We start from the raw sequence: 14,065 nt of genomic DNA on the forward strand, positions 1-14,065 counted from the left end.
TAGGAAACATCCCCAGTGGTATAGGCCAGTGGTTGACAAACATCAGCTAGTGAGCCACATGCAGCAGTTTGGACCCTTGAGTGTGGCTCTTAGGCCAGCTTAGGAGTACCCTAAGTAAGTTAATAACAATGTACCTACCTATATAGTTTAAGTTTAAAAAATTGGCTCTCAAAAGAAATTTCAGCCTTTGTACTGTTGATATTTGGCTCTGTTGACTAATAAGTTAGCTGACCCCGGGTATACGGCAAGGGGGTCCTGGCCGAATGGAGCTGACATGGTCTCCATTTCACCCTGGGCTTAATGTTTGGTTTCACTCACCTTTCCCGTTTAACACCTACGTCCCATGTTACCATAGCGCTAATGGGCCTTTCCCGTGTCCCAGGTGGACACCTGCTCTTGTCATTGACCTTCATCGTGCAGCTTTATGGGTGTAGTTAAGGTTAATGGCGCGTACATCTTACACAAGACACCCGCCAGCACTTCACTGTAATTTGCCACGCGTGCGCATGAGGATCGCCACTGCCAGTTTCCTGTGTCAAGTCTGGCTGCCATAGTTTCTCCCGATGCCAGTGGCCCCGTGAGCTCAGAACCGTCCATGCTGCTGGCTTCTGCAATGATTAGGCTGGTGTCCACGTCCGGGCGATCATTTCTCTGTTGATTACCATCGGTCCTTCTCTCTGAGCAAATGGCACAGCTCTCCCGGAGTCCCCTTGCTCTAAAGGAAACCACGGTTATAATTATGAATAATTGCAGTCACAACAGCCAAAGCCTTTTTAGAGCATCCTAGGTGCGCTCTCGTTCTTAAAATACTTTCATTTCTGTAGAGCCAGCCCCGTTGGCCCTCCGGGAGAAGTCTGACACAAATGGCGAAGGAACCCACGTGGAGGCCTTGGTTGCTCCACTTTCCGAATGGCAAATGCCAGATACCTGGACCCCTCTGGCTCGGCCGTTCCCCTTACAGCCCCGAGGGGACCATTTCTGTGCACCGGGCACATTCATTCTCCTCTCCCTCATAAAGATGCGTTTGTTCGCAGCATTGTCCCAGTTGTGAAACGTGGCTTGGAACAACCCTGGACAGCTTAGCCATAAAACAGCTCCCACTGAGGAGACAGGTACATCGGGGGTCAGCGTGCATGCGCCCACGGGTGAGCCACGTGGCCCTGGGAGAGTTCATTAACACTCCAGCCCTGGCCAGTCAGTCTGACTCAGTGGATAGAGTGTCGGCCCGTGGACTGGAAGGTCCCGGGTTTGATTCCAGTCAAGGGCATGAACCTGGGTTTCAGGCTCCATCACCAGCCCTGGTTGGGGTGTGTGCAGGAGGCAACCGATGGATGTTTCTCTCACATGGATGTTTCTCTCTCTCCTCCCACCCCTCTTCCATGCTCTCTAAAAATCAGCCGAAAAATACCTTGAGGTGAGGATTAACAAAACAATGCAAAACAAAAAAAACCTGCAGTTGCTTAGTTTTAGATGGACACAGTGCAGTCTGACCCCACAGACTGCGGAGGGCTTTTAGGAAAACTCTCAAAGGGATGGGGTTGAGCAGCCAATCAGAATGCCAACTTCTGCATGTCTAAACGGCCATGCTGTTAGATCAGGTTTCCAAAACTCCTTTCCTTTGCATGGGGTCACTGTCATTTTAACAGCCTGTGTTTTCAATGCCATTTTTAAAAAATCATTTCAGCGTTAATTTTATTCCTGGTTTCTATTTAGCCTTGTGATGGGTGGTCTGTGAAGGCTTGGTTATGTCCAAGCTAACATTTTTGATTCCCACTTGGAAATTGACATGCCGGCGTGGTTACGCAGGACACCTGTGGAATCACACGCATCCAGCTCTGCTCTGTCACCAGGCTGTCTGTCAGGAGAGAAAAGTGTCCTGTGACCCTCGGTGACGTGATCGAGCTTCATTTTCACTTAACTGAACTAGTAATGCTGGTTTATGCAGAACAGAATGCGTGTCCATGGCCTATATAGGGGTCCGGTGCTGGGGAGGCCATCAGGGAGGAGAGAGAATGGTAGCACGGAGGGGGAGTGTTTGTTTGATAGGCATTATGAATAAGTCACTGCCCTACGTGGCTGGGTTCCTGTCTGTAAAAGTGATCTCTGCCCACGAGACACGGTCACGTAGGATCGCAGGGTAACGTAGACACTCGGTCACTTCACTGGGTACCACAGTGGTTGGACAGTGTTTCCAATGAGGAGCAATGAATCAATTTTCACTGAAAGCTTCATGTAAATGTAAGTTAGACTAGACTGGTATAATTAATGATATTTCTGAGTGGCCTATCTACATATTCATCTACAGTAATGGTATTTTCAATCATAAAAATATCTCAAGACGATGACTTTACTCAGATGGAAAGTTATGTACAGTAGAGACCCATTTAGAGGACACATACACAGGCACATAAACATGGAGATATGAATATATGCATTTATTCTTGCTAATATTGTGTGTATATTTTCCTGAGAGGGGGAAAAACTGTTGCTTCAGGGGAAAATACTCTCAGGTACAAAATTATTCTGCAATTAAAGTTTAACTTGGTCGCCTTAAGAGAACATATCGAATATAATGCCATATTTATAGGGAGAGTTTGTTTTATGATATTGTTACCCTCATTTTACATATTTATATGAATACCAAGAGCCACGGTGTCTCCTCCCTTGCTCACCATTTCATGATGTTAAACCCTCTGTAAAGTGCCTTATTTTTACCGAATCTGAACACCACCCTGTATCCTGGGCTCCCAGGGCCCTTCCACTAACATAGGCTGGGGGTGAGTTGTCCGACGTCACTTGACCAGCGGGAGGCAGAGCAGGGAGGACCTGGCCTCCTGGCCCCCGGGCGGTTCCATCAAGCCTGAAGGCCACAGCAGCTGCGTTCGATTTCCATTTCCTCTACGTCCCTTCTGAAGTGGGAGGAGTTATGCATCTGGTACATGGAAGCGCGTTTACACTCGCACGGGCACTAATTGCGTGTTTTGTTCTCATTCCAGGAATCACTGACATGCAGTCCCTGCACAGCTTGCGGCCCCAGGACCTGCCCTGAAAGGTAAGCTTCCCATCTGGAAGAGCCCTCCTTCACCACTGATTGGCATGCTTAGTTTCTATGGAAACAAACAGCAACAAGTTTTCAGGACCCACTGCCACTGTGAACTTATGTGTGATGGTTTTCTGAAGGCCGCGGTCCTGAAGGCAGTGACATGCACACGGAGGCCTGGCTGGAGGGAGAGAGAACTTCCCCAGGTCTCTGCAGGGGGCTGGCTCCCGGAGGCAGCGTTTCTGTGGCTCTGAGCAATCTCAGAATTCAAAACTCCAAAATTGGGCGTCATGGAAAGGGGATCGGGAATAAAGGAGAACGCAGTAAATGTAGCCGCAGTTTTGCAAATGGTTTTACAAGAGAGGATGTTTCACAAGTGTGAAGTTAATGAAGCCCTACAAATAGTCAGGACTTAAAGGGGAAACCTTCAGGAATAATCCGTCTCCACCGCTTCCCTTCATGAAGGATACAGATCTGAAAACGTGCAGTGGTGTCTGCCGGCTCCCCAAGGCGCGTGTCGGGAAGCAGCGTGGACAGGGTGCTATGGAGCATGGGGCTTCCTCTCTCAGGGTCCCGGGGGTTAGAGTCTGAGCTTGAGGGGCCGGCAGCTGGCTCCCCCGAAGGCGCCAAGGGGCTCCGTCCTGGCCTCCTGGTCCTCGCAGTTCTTGGTGTTCCTTGTTTGAAGTTCCACCGCTCAGATCTCCCCGTGCCCCTGCGTGTCTGTGTCCCCAGATGTCCTTCTTGTCATAAGGTCACCAATCATGGGGTTAGGGGCCACCCTCTCCCACTGTGACCTCGTCCCGACGTGATCACCTCTGCAGGGACCCTTCTCCAAATGAGGTGGCTTTGGCGGTCAGGGAATTAGGATTTCAACGTCACTCGTAAGGGGACACCGTTCATCCATTGCAGCATCTGTCCTTAAAGTGACCTTGACTGATGCCCACGTTGACGACGGTAAACAAGGTGCATCCGAGTGGAGAAAGAGCTCATTCCACGGGCGCACACACAGGAAAAGGCTGGATTATTTTAAAAGGTGCAATCGTTATCTCTTGATGGCCAACTTATCTGCCAATCAAGAGAGAAATACTCAGTGATTCAGTACAGGGATGGATGGCACCGTGTACCAGTAAATATTAGCGTGTGATTTTGACTCTCAGGGAAGATAATTTTAAAATTGAGAGTAATTTTAAAAATTTAGAAAAGAATGATTTTACGTATTCCTTCGATGTTGCTCATGAGCCACGGTGGAGAGCGGCATTTTTCTGGGCCAGTGAGTATTGCTCGGTAACAAACCACCCCAACCCAAGGCTGAAAATGGGGGTCCCTCTTGTCTCTTTGGACTATGTCGGGTCGGCTGCTTGGGTCCGCCCTCAGCCCCCAGGGGCGGTGTTCAGGCTTGGGGTCGGCATGTGGGCCCGAAGGCGGCAGCCTTTCTCTGCGGGGACCGGGGGGAGAGAAGGATGGGGCATGTCGGCTGCGGGGCCCAGGGTTCCTTTTGGGGTGAAGACGTGTCCTGGACTCAGAGGGTGGGGATGGCTGTGCCGCCTCCTTCCTGGGGCCTCTGACTGGCTGCCTGGCTGCCCCGACAGAGCTGGCTGAACTGATGGCCTGGGGAGCTTAGCTAGGCTTCTGTGAGTCTGTCCCTGGTGAACCGGGGATCAGAGGCCCAGCGGTTGAGTGGGCCATTGAGGGGTCCTGGCATACAGCCATCAGCTAAGAGGACATATTCGGCCGTTGCTTTCAGAGGCCTGTGCTTCGATCCTTGCTCCGGTATTGGGGAAGATAAACTAGTCTCTTTGATGGTACCCCTTACCCCCCATCTGTAAAGTGGAGACTAGCATGCTACATGGATTTGCATGGATTAAAGTTGCTTTGTTCATACCATAACCTCTAGTCCAACCTACACACGTGGAGCAAATGGGGTAAGATGGTCACATTTCCTTCCGTCTGTGTTTTCATCTTGTTATTAACCAATTAGAATTGATTAAGAAACGAATGCTGGTAGATGCGGCAACTCATATGAGCCTTAAAACTAAGATAATGGAAGAAACCAGACAATAGAGGACCTCACGCAGCCCAACCAGCGTGCCTCAGGGGTTGAGCATTGACCTATGAACCAGGAGGTCACGGTTAGATTCTCCGACTGGGCACTGGCCAGGTTGTGGGCTCCATCCCCAGTGTGGGGCCTAAAATATCTGCGGGGTTTGTAATCTCCCTGTCTGTCCGGGGTCCCTGCCCAGATGAGGCCGCCTGTGCTGCGGGGAGCAGTAACACACGTGGGGGTGATGTTGGAGCTGAGAGAACACCCCGGTGGGGGACATTGAAATGTGCCCGCGCCGGCCTTTCCGAATGCAATAAACAATGAGCCGCTGCCGGAAGACGCCCCTGTCCTTCGCCCACCACTTTTATTATCGGTGCGTCTTTTCCTGCAGAAGATAGTGGGGATTTCTTCTCTCACCTTTGGCTTTGCCTCTGAAGACGGAAATGGCGACCACCATTGAGAGGGTGGCTGAGGGGCTCCGGGGAGTGTGTGATACATGGTCACGTCAGGCAGGTGTCTGTCATCTTCGTTATGAAAAGGTGGCTGCATGAGCCGCTCCCTGTGCCCCCGAGGCTGCTGGGGGCCACCGGCCATCCCTGTGGACAAAGCGGGGAGAGCAGGCGGCGTGGGTGGCCTTTGGGTCCTCGGTACCCCGGTTAGAGCATTTATTGGGCTCTGTTTCCGGAGCCCTGAGGTAGGACCGGGCGACTGGGCCCTGAACTCTCAGTCTGCTCTCTGGCAGGGAGAGACATCTAACGAGTGAAGTGTTCAGACTGTGTGGGGTCCCGTGGAGACCAGGCGGGGAAGGCCAGGGTGAGGAGCCAGGGTCCAGGTCAGGGTCACTGCCACTCGTGTGACCTGGGCTACCGGTCACGCACGGGCACCGGATTCCGTTGAACTTCCCGACGTGACCTTGGATCATGATGGGATGAGCCTTTCTGTTCTCCACCATGATTCTTAACCTGATATTTACTTCATCTGATGTGCACAGCGCCATACCCGCTTTCATTATTAACATTTGCCTGGGAGTTCTCTCCTACTCGGCCTTCAACCCTCAGATGTCACTGTAGGCGGGTCTCCTGTCAGTAGCATTGAGCTATGTTTTGTTTTTGTTTTGTTTTTTATCTGGTTTATTTTCTCTCTTTTACCCAGAGATGTGAATTGTTTAAACTTATTTTGACTCCCAAAATATTGTAACGTTCTCTCTACCATCTTATTCTGTGTCCGGTGTCCTGTGTCTGCATATATTGTGGTGGTTTTTGTGTGTGTCTCTGCATATTTTGTGTTGGTTTTCTGTTTCCATGTATTTCTTGTTCCCACCTGCTAACGGACTAACCTATTTTCCTTTATTCCACGATCCCTTCCTGTTACACTGGGCTCTCACTCTTTCGTTTTCAGCAGATTCCCTTAAAATGTAACCCGAGCAGTGCCCCGTTTTTTGTTTTGTTTTTTTTAAAATATATTTTATTGATTTTTACAGAGAGGAAGGGAGAGAGAGAGAGTTAGAAACATCGATGAGAGAGAGTCATCGATCAGCTGCCTCTTGCACACCCCCTACTGGGGATGTGCCCGAAACCAAGGTACATGCCCTTGACCAGAATCGAACCCAGGACCCTTCAGTCCTCAAGCTGACGCTCTATCCATTTGAGCCAAACCGGCTTCGGCAGTGCCCCGGTTTTAATAACATTCTCCAATCAGACCTGTAGACTTCTAACTCGAATCCCGCCTCTCAGAGTTTCAAGTTACTGCTGTGTGCATAGTATCTCAGCTCAGCTTGATTTTCCTTCCAGTCCGTAATTATTAGTTTTATATTTAACATAATCGAGGCTCAATTTATATAGTTTTCCCTTTCATTTACCCATTTATTGTTCATTATTCCTTCTGGCTTCTCCCTTCCTCTGAGCTCAGGTCCCTCTGCCTCAACATACCCAGATGTTCTCTCAATAGTAGACTGCTTAATATTGTTTTTTTTTTTTCATGAATTGCCATTCTTCTGCTTTTCTGCATGGATAATGTTAAAGTAGATTTGGAATTCCTAGTTGACAATGTTTTTCCCCCTGGGTACTTTGAGGATAGGGTTACATTGTTTTCTGTTCTTTGTTACAGGAGCTAATTAGTCTTCTGTTGGCCAAACTGACAATCTTTTCTGGGATCTGTCTTTTCTTCTGTTTGCTTCTAAGGTTTTCTCTTTGTGATGGGAGCGCCACACTCTCATTGTGATATGTTCAATTATGCATTTATTTTTAGTTTTTCTCATGTGGTGATTTTCAAGCAGAAGACAAATTTCCCTTCTTATCTATCATTTATTTGAATATCGACATAAAACGTTTTGCTTGTTTGTCCTTTTCTGCATATCTAATTATACCTATTCTGGGCCATCTATTCCTCCTAGTCATAACTTATAGCGATCATTTTTTTTTAATTCCTTTATATATCTCCATTTTGCATTCCGGGCAAATTTTTAAAATTCCTACTACAGCCTGGCCTGTGCCTTTCAGTGGTTAGAGCTTCAGCCTGCGGACCGAAGGGCTATAGGTTTGATTCCCAATCAAGGGCACATTCCTGGGTTGCAGCTTCCATTCCCAAGCCCCACTTGGGATGCAGGTGGACGGCAACCAATACACGTGTCTCTCTCACATCGATGTATCTCTCTCTCTCCTTCTTTCTCCCCCTCCCTTCCATCGTCCCTTTCCCCTCCCTTCTTCTGCTCTTTCTCTAACGATTCATGAAAATATTCAGGTGAGGATTAAAAAAAATCCTGCCAAAACTGATTTGGCTCAGTGGATAGAGCGTCGGTCTGCAGACTGAAAGGTCCCAGATTCAATTCCGGTCAAGGGCATGTACCTTGGTTGCGGGCACATCCCCAGTGGAGGGTGTGCAGGAGGCAGCTGATCGATGTTTCTCTCTCATTGATGTTTCTAACTCTCTGTCCCTCTCCCTCCCTCTCTGTAAAAATCAATAAAATATATTTTTAAAAATCCTAGTCCAGTTTTTAAATCTGTTCTTCATCATTGTCTGCTCTGCTAGGTAACATTGTGTGTCAGTCCCGACAGCTAACTTCTGCTGCACTAGCAACCCTCCCCCCCCCCCCCCCCACACACACACACACACACACTCTCTCCTGGGATAGAGCATGGAGGTTATTTCTCCCTCGTGTCATCTGCCCAGCACAAGGTATCCGGGGGCTCCGCTCCTTGCTGGGCACAGGGACCCCCTGTGGGCAGAGTCACCGCCAGGCGGGAAATGCTGTGGACCAGGTCTGAAAGCTTCTTCCCAAAGTGGGCACATGCCAGCTTTGCTTCCATATCCTTGGCAAAGGCAGCCACACGGTCAGGGAAATACAATATTAACGTTTTCCCAGAAATGAAGGAGAACCAGAATACTTGTGAGAAGCACTTAATGGCAACCTCAAATGGCCATTGGCTTTCAAACATGTCAATAACCATTTTTGGAGAAGTTCTATTTGGCTTGTTTTTCTCAGTGTGTTTTTCTCTTTTTAATCATAATATTCTGTATTTTGTGGTGGGTCCCACTCCTTTTTATCTGCAATCACTTTAAACTCTCATTGTCTACCCACACTAGTAACCACATGTTTCTGGTGCTTCCATTGCATGTTCTGTGTCCCAGAAATTATAATCAAGTGTTTGTCGGTTGCTCCCATCCTTTCTGCAGTGGCTTCTTCTCCTCCCCTGTAGGTGATCATTGTATCCATGATCTCATGTTAGGTATTTCCCCCTGGAGGGATGCTTGCACCCTAGGTTGTGAAAGCGTGCCCAGGGTTTGTGTTTACTCATGTCCTGGGATTTGAAGTATCCCACACCCGTTCTGTGTAAGTTTCCTACATTTCCTGAGTTGTATACATTTAGATAGATCCTCTCCCTCGAGGAAGTTTTTGGTCTCAGTTTGTTGGAGGGACACCTTGAGCCCAGGGCGGAGAGCAAAATTCCATACACATTCTGGAGGCCACATTGCCTAGTTTCTAGTTTCCTTTCATGGAAACTAGAGGTTTTGATCTATTGCCCTCTGTACAGTGTCTGATAGGGCCTTAATGCCCTGGCTCACAACCCCAGTCCTGCAGCAAAGCCTAGCGCAGTGGTCAGCAAACCCAGGCTTACGAGCTACACGCGGCTCTTTGGCCCCTTGAATGTGGCTCTTCCATGAAAGACCATGGCTTGAGCGAGTCTATTTTGAAGAAGTGGCATTAGAAGAAGTTTAAGTTTATAAAATTTGACTCTAAAAAGAAACTTCAATCGTTGTCCTGTTGACATTGGGCTCCGTGGACTGATGAGTTTGCCGACCACTGGCCTAGTGTCTATGAACATGGGCTGACAGGTGCTGGGGATCTTAGCCACCTTCAGAGGTCACTCTCATTTTTTAAGCTTGACAGATTTTTTAACATTTAGTTGTATTTTATTCACCAGTTTTCTGTTTGTAGGTGGATGTTGGTCTACATTATTAGCCGAGTCCACCACCTTTTCAACACTAGAAATTTCCCGCATCAACTTTTTAATCTCTAAGAAACAGTGTTCAAATCACATGGTCCACAATATATCATAATTACTTCTCTATGAACTAAAGGGAAGAAAAAACAGACTGAATATCAGGGATCATGGCTAACAGGAGGGCCTCCAGCAGTCTTATTACAAACAAGTGTTTGTCGATTGCTCTCAGATACTTCTTAAGGCCTTTCAACATAAGCGCACGCCATCACTCCTATCCTAAGGAAAAGAGAAATTAGGGCACTCTTTCACTCTGTCGTGTTTACACTAAGACATATGGTAGCTTGTCAAAATGCAGAGCAAAGTTTTTAGAACATCTAGTACAGCCGCCCTTCCGATCGCACATGTGATCGGGAATAGAAACGTCGTAGATCCCCCAAACAGCGGGTAATTCCCGGCAGAGTCTCCCCTTTAAAAGCGGGCCCCAGGCCACAGACTCTCAGGATCTGAGCATCGCAGTCAAAGATGTACTAACAAGTAGGACCCAAAGGCCGATGAATTGCTGTCAGTGTGGGCCTAAAAGTTTTAAAGGAAAAAAAGAAAATATATATATATATATATTCCAGATATATATATCTGTCTGTCTAAAGATGGTACAGAATGTTTCTTCAACCTCCAAGCTTCCGGGGCCGATGGGCTGTTTGCAAACGCTTCTCTGGCTCCGGCCTCCCCACACGTGGACGTGGATGAGGTTACTCCGTGGAGACGTGCAGGTACAAAGCGGAACCAGATCTCAGAGGGGAGCTGCGGGAGATAGGAGGAGCCGAGTCCTGGAAACAAGCAGGGGACCCGCTGGAGAAATCGGAGAGGCTCCACCCGGGGGGTTTGAAAGGAAGCCGCTGCCACCTGTGTCTGAAAGGGGTGAAATTTCATCCCAGGGGGTGGGGATGGGGGAGGGATGGCCAGGTACCGCTGGGGAGCCGGGCGGGGCAGGGCATGGCCATGAGAACAGAGTACCCTCCCCCAGTGTCAGAACTACTCCCAAGGGAGACAGGCCCTGGTCTCAAAGGCCAAGGACCGGCGGGGCCTTAGAGAAGCAGTGGGGATGGTTTTCCCGTTTAAACCCCTCGGAGAGAGAAGATTGGGGGAGAGGAAAGCGGCCTGGGTCCTGCCCAGAGGAGGAAGGAGGCTCTCAGAGGAGAGAGAGAATCACAGTGTCTGCAGAGTGGGCGGAGGCCTGGTCCAGGCCGCAGGGGACTGAACATGTTCGAGAGGACAGACGTGAGGCGCCCCCTGGAGGTGCTCTGGAGCAGGCATGGCGGCAGTGGGAAAACAGGTGCAGGCACAGCCGCCCAATACTCTCACCCTCACCTGGGCTCCAGGGGGAGGGCAGTGGCAGGAAAATAAAACCTCGGCAAGTGGTTGCTGGCAGTGACATGAAAGGGATGTCAAAGTACACGGGACACATTTGTCCTCCTGCTCGTGGTTTCGCACAAAAGCCAGGCATCAGCGGGAGAGAGCCGTGTGCGGCGGGAGCTGACCTCAGTCATGATGCTGAAATGAAGACTGAGACGGAGTGGCCGTGGAGGGGGTCCTGCCTCAAGCCCAGGGAGCTGTTTCCCACCTAGGGTCAGCGCCCCCTCCTCCCTCCTCGTGGCTTCTAGTCCGAGAACGAGCTGCAGCTGAGCAGCTCTCGGTCCATATGTTACTGCTGCTTGTACATGGAGTTTCCTCAGGGATTATCCGATGTCTCACCAACCAAGGGACACTTATGCAAAGAAAAGATGGGGAGCGGAGCAGGCAAATGGCACCCTGTTTTGTGAGGCAAAGATAGGGAGCCCCAACATGGGAGGCCGCCCCTCACATGGACGGGGTGGGCATGGACTGGGGTGGGCACGGACCAGGTGGGCATGGACTGGGGTGGGCACGGACCAGAGTGGGCACAGACCAGGGTGCGCATGGACCCAGGCCTGAGCTGGGCAGTCTGATCCCAGCAGGGGCAGCGGCGCTGAGCCGCGGCGGCTGGCGCTGCGGGCATCACACTCGGGTGCAGCGGAACGCGGGCGGATTGCTCCCCGGTCCTGGCGCCGCCAGCAGCCTGCCAGCCCCGCTTCTGATCACCAGCCAGGGCTCCCGGCGAGGCGAGAGTCCCACTTGACAAGCAGACAGAAGCCATTTGGAGAAAATACAAATGAAAGGGCTCTAAACTCAAAATAGAGGCATTGGCAGCAGCGGGAGGCTGCGGGATCCATGTGTCAGATGCCACGGGGGAGGCGGCCTCCCCAGGGACAGGGCCTGCTGTGTCGCTGGCTGCATCGTCTACTTAAAGTAGGGGTGTCGAACTCAATCAGAGAAGGGGCCAAAATCTAAAATCCAGCCTAAATCGCGGGCCGAATGGTTTACTGAACAGTCATAAACTGTCATTGTGATGGAAACGCAGCGGAGTGCAGTGATGACAGCGCGGTGCGGGCCACATTGCAAGGCCTGGCGGGACGGATTTGGCCCGCGGGCCTTGTGTTTGACACATGTGCTCTAGGGAAAGCAGGGCTGATCCCAGTGAACGTGTCATCTCAGCACTGGCCACCAGGGGCGCCACTTCTACCTGGAGCTCCCTTCTGGGTGGTTCCTGCTGGTCCTTTACCGAAGACCATTCAGTACGAGGCTCAGAGTGTCCACCCCACTGCTGACACCACCTCCAGCTGTGGAGGAGGGAAGGGCAGGTGGTCACCAGCGCTGGCCAGGCAGCGTGCCCTGCCGTGTGAGGAAAAGGGGGGAGCAGGCTGAGGCTGCCCTTGGCTGTGGGTTTCTCTGGCGTCTAGCTCTGCCCTAAGTCACAGAGAAGCATTTCCCAGGAGACAGCTCAGCTAAAGACTTGCCTATTGTGCCCGGCTGGTGTGGCTCAGTGTCGACCTAAGAACCAGGAGGTCATGGTTTGATTCCCGGTCAGGGCATATGCCTGTGTTGTGGGCTTGATCCCCCGTAGGAGGCGAGCAGGAGGCAGCAGATCTCATAATTCTCTCTCATCACTGATATTTCTCTCTCCCTCTCCCTTCCTCTCTCACATCATAAAAACACTTTAAAAGGACAAAAAGACTTGTCTATTTTTACTAGAACTTCCAAGACTGCCAAGGCCCTCCCATGTCTGCGACTTCATACGGAGACGAAGACCAGTTCTCCTCAAACCTCCTCTGCCCCAGGACCCAGGGGAGGCCTGTTAGAAATGCAGGCTCCGCTCGGGGGCAGGCGGGCCTGAGCACCGGGGTGTCTTTCTCTCGGGCTGGAGGGCAGCCTGTGCTCCGAGCGGCGCTGACACAGACGCCGTGGCCGCGTCCAGGACCCCCGGGCTCTGCTTCCAGGGGACGTGGCTGCCGTGGGCCGCGTGCCGCCCTGGGCCTGGTTCCGTGCCGCCGGGATGACACCTGGGTGCTCTCACTGGCCCCCGGGGGCCTGCATGTTTGTTCTGCGGATCGCAAGCTCTCGTGTGCGCTTTAGTGAAAACGCCTGCCTGTGTGGCCTTAATTCACCGTCACCGTCTGGTTCCCAGCTCGAGCAGGTACCGTAAACATAAACAGACGGGAGGGCGACAGATTTATCTGTGAATCAGCCAAGCTTTTTCCACGCGAAGCCCAGGGTGCGGAGAGAGGCTTGATTGATACTAAAATTCTGACAGCCGGGAGTATATTTTCAGCAACGAGAGGTGTCGCCGGGCTGAGGGGGACCGGGAGAGTGGAACGCAGATTTATTAAGCACCTTTCCGGTGAGTTGGCTGTGTCTTTTCTCCATGCAGAAATAATAGTCATCATTCCAATCATGCGATCCCGCAACATGCCGTTCAGCCGCGCATAACCACACGCACAGCCACCCCCGCCCCTCCCCGCCGTGTCTGCTATCGGCTGCGGCATCTGTAAATCCCAACTCCTGTGTATTCAACAGATTTCTCCGAGAACACAGGCTCCATCCTATTTCAGCGAGCGGTTTTGAAAATCACTCCAGCTGCCGCCTTTTGTGTAATAAGATGCATGATTTGTACACTTAGCGCCTGATTGATGAGCCTGCCGTGTGACACGCTCGGTGGTTAGGGAACAGCTGTTTACCCCCGTGCGGCAGCGTTCCTGCCCGGCACTGAGCGTCTTCGGGGGCACAGCCATCCCTCAGGCTCCCAGCCTTCCCCACCGGCTCCGTCTTCGGGACGCTGGGCGAGAAGGACACACGGAGTCCCTCTGTTGGCGGCGCTGTCCCAGCGCCCCTGGCCGACTGAGCCACAGCCCGTCTCAGACCAGCTCCCCTGGGAGCCTCCACCCGCACCTTTAAGGAGATGCCACGTCCACGTGCAAGGTCACGTGGGTGCGTGAGGGCAGATTGACAGGCCCTGGCCCTGTGCCTGGCGTAAGAAATGTCCTTCCTGTCCCCCGGACCCTCACAGGCGTCTTCAAACTACGGCCCGCGGGCCACATGCGGCCCGCAGAGGAGTCTGATCCGGCCCGCCAGGTTTTTTGGGCAGTGAGCACAGCCGAGGTGTTACAGTAGGAATTAGTAGTTCATATA

The 14,065-nt window shown here is 51.3% G+C and overlaps 1 protein-coding gene across 2 annotated transcripts in view; it reads left to right on the plus strand.

The window, feature by feature from the left end:
- Positions 1-2,993: 2,993 nt before the first annotated feature.
- Positions 2,994-14,065, plus strand: part of CNTN4 (contactin 4) — a 233,005-nt gene continuing 221,933 nt past the window's right edge. For both annotated transcript variants that reach the window (XM_036432117.2, XM_045579510.1), the window contains exon 1: positions 2,994-3,052. The gene's annotated coding sequence lies outside the window, so the exon portion shown is untranslated. The remainder of the gene's footprint in view (positions 3,053-14,065) is intronic.

This window comes from Pipistrellus kuhlii, unplaced genomic scaffold (assembly GCF_014108245.1).
Source record: "Pipistrellus kuhlii isolate mPipKuh1 unplaced genomic scaffold, mPipKuh1.p scaffold_m20_p_11, whole genome shotgun sequence".
Classification (NCBI taxonomy): Eukaryota; Metazoa; Chordata; class Mammalia; order Chiroptera; family Vespertilionidae; genus Pipistrellus; species Pipistrellus kuhlii.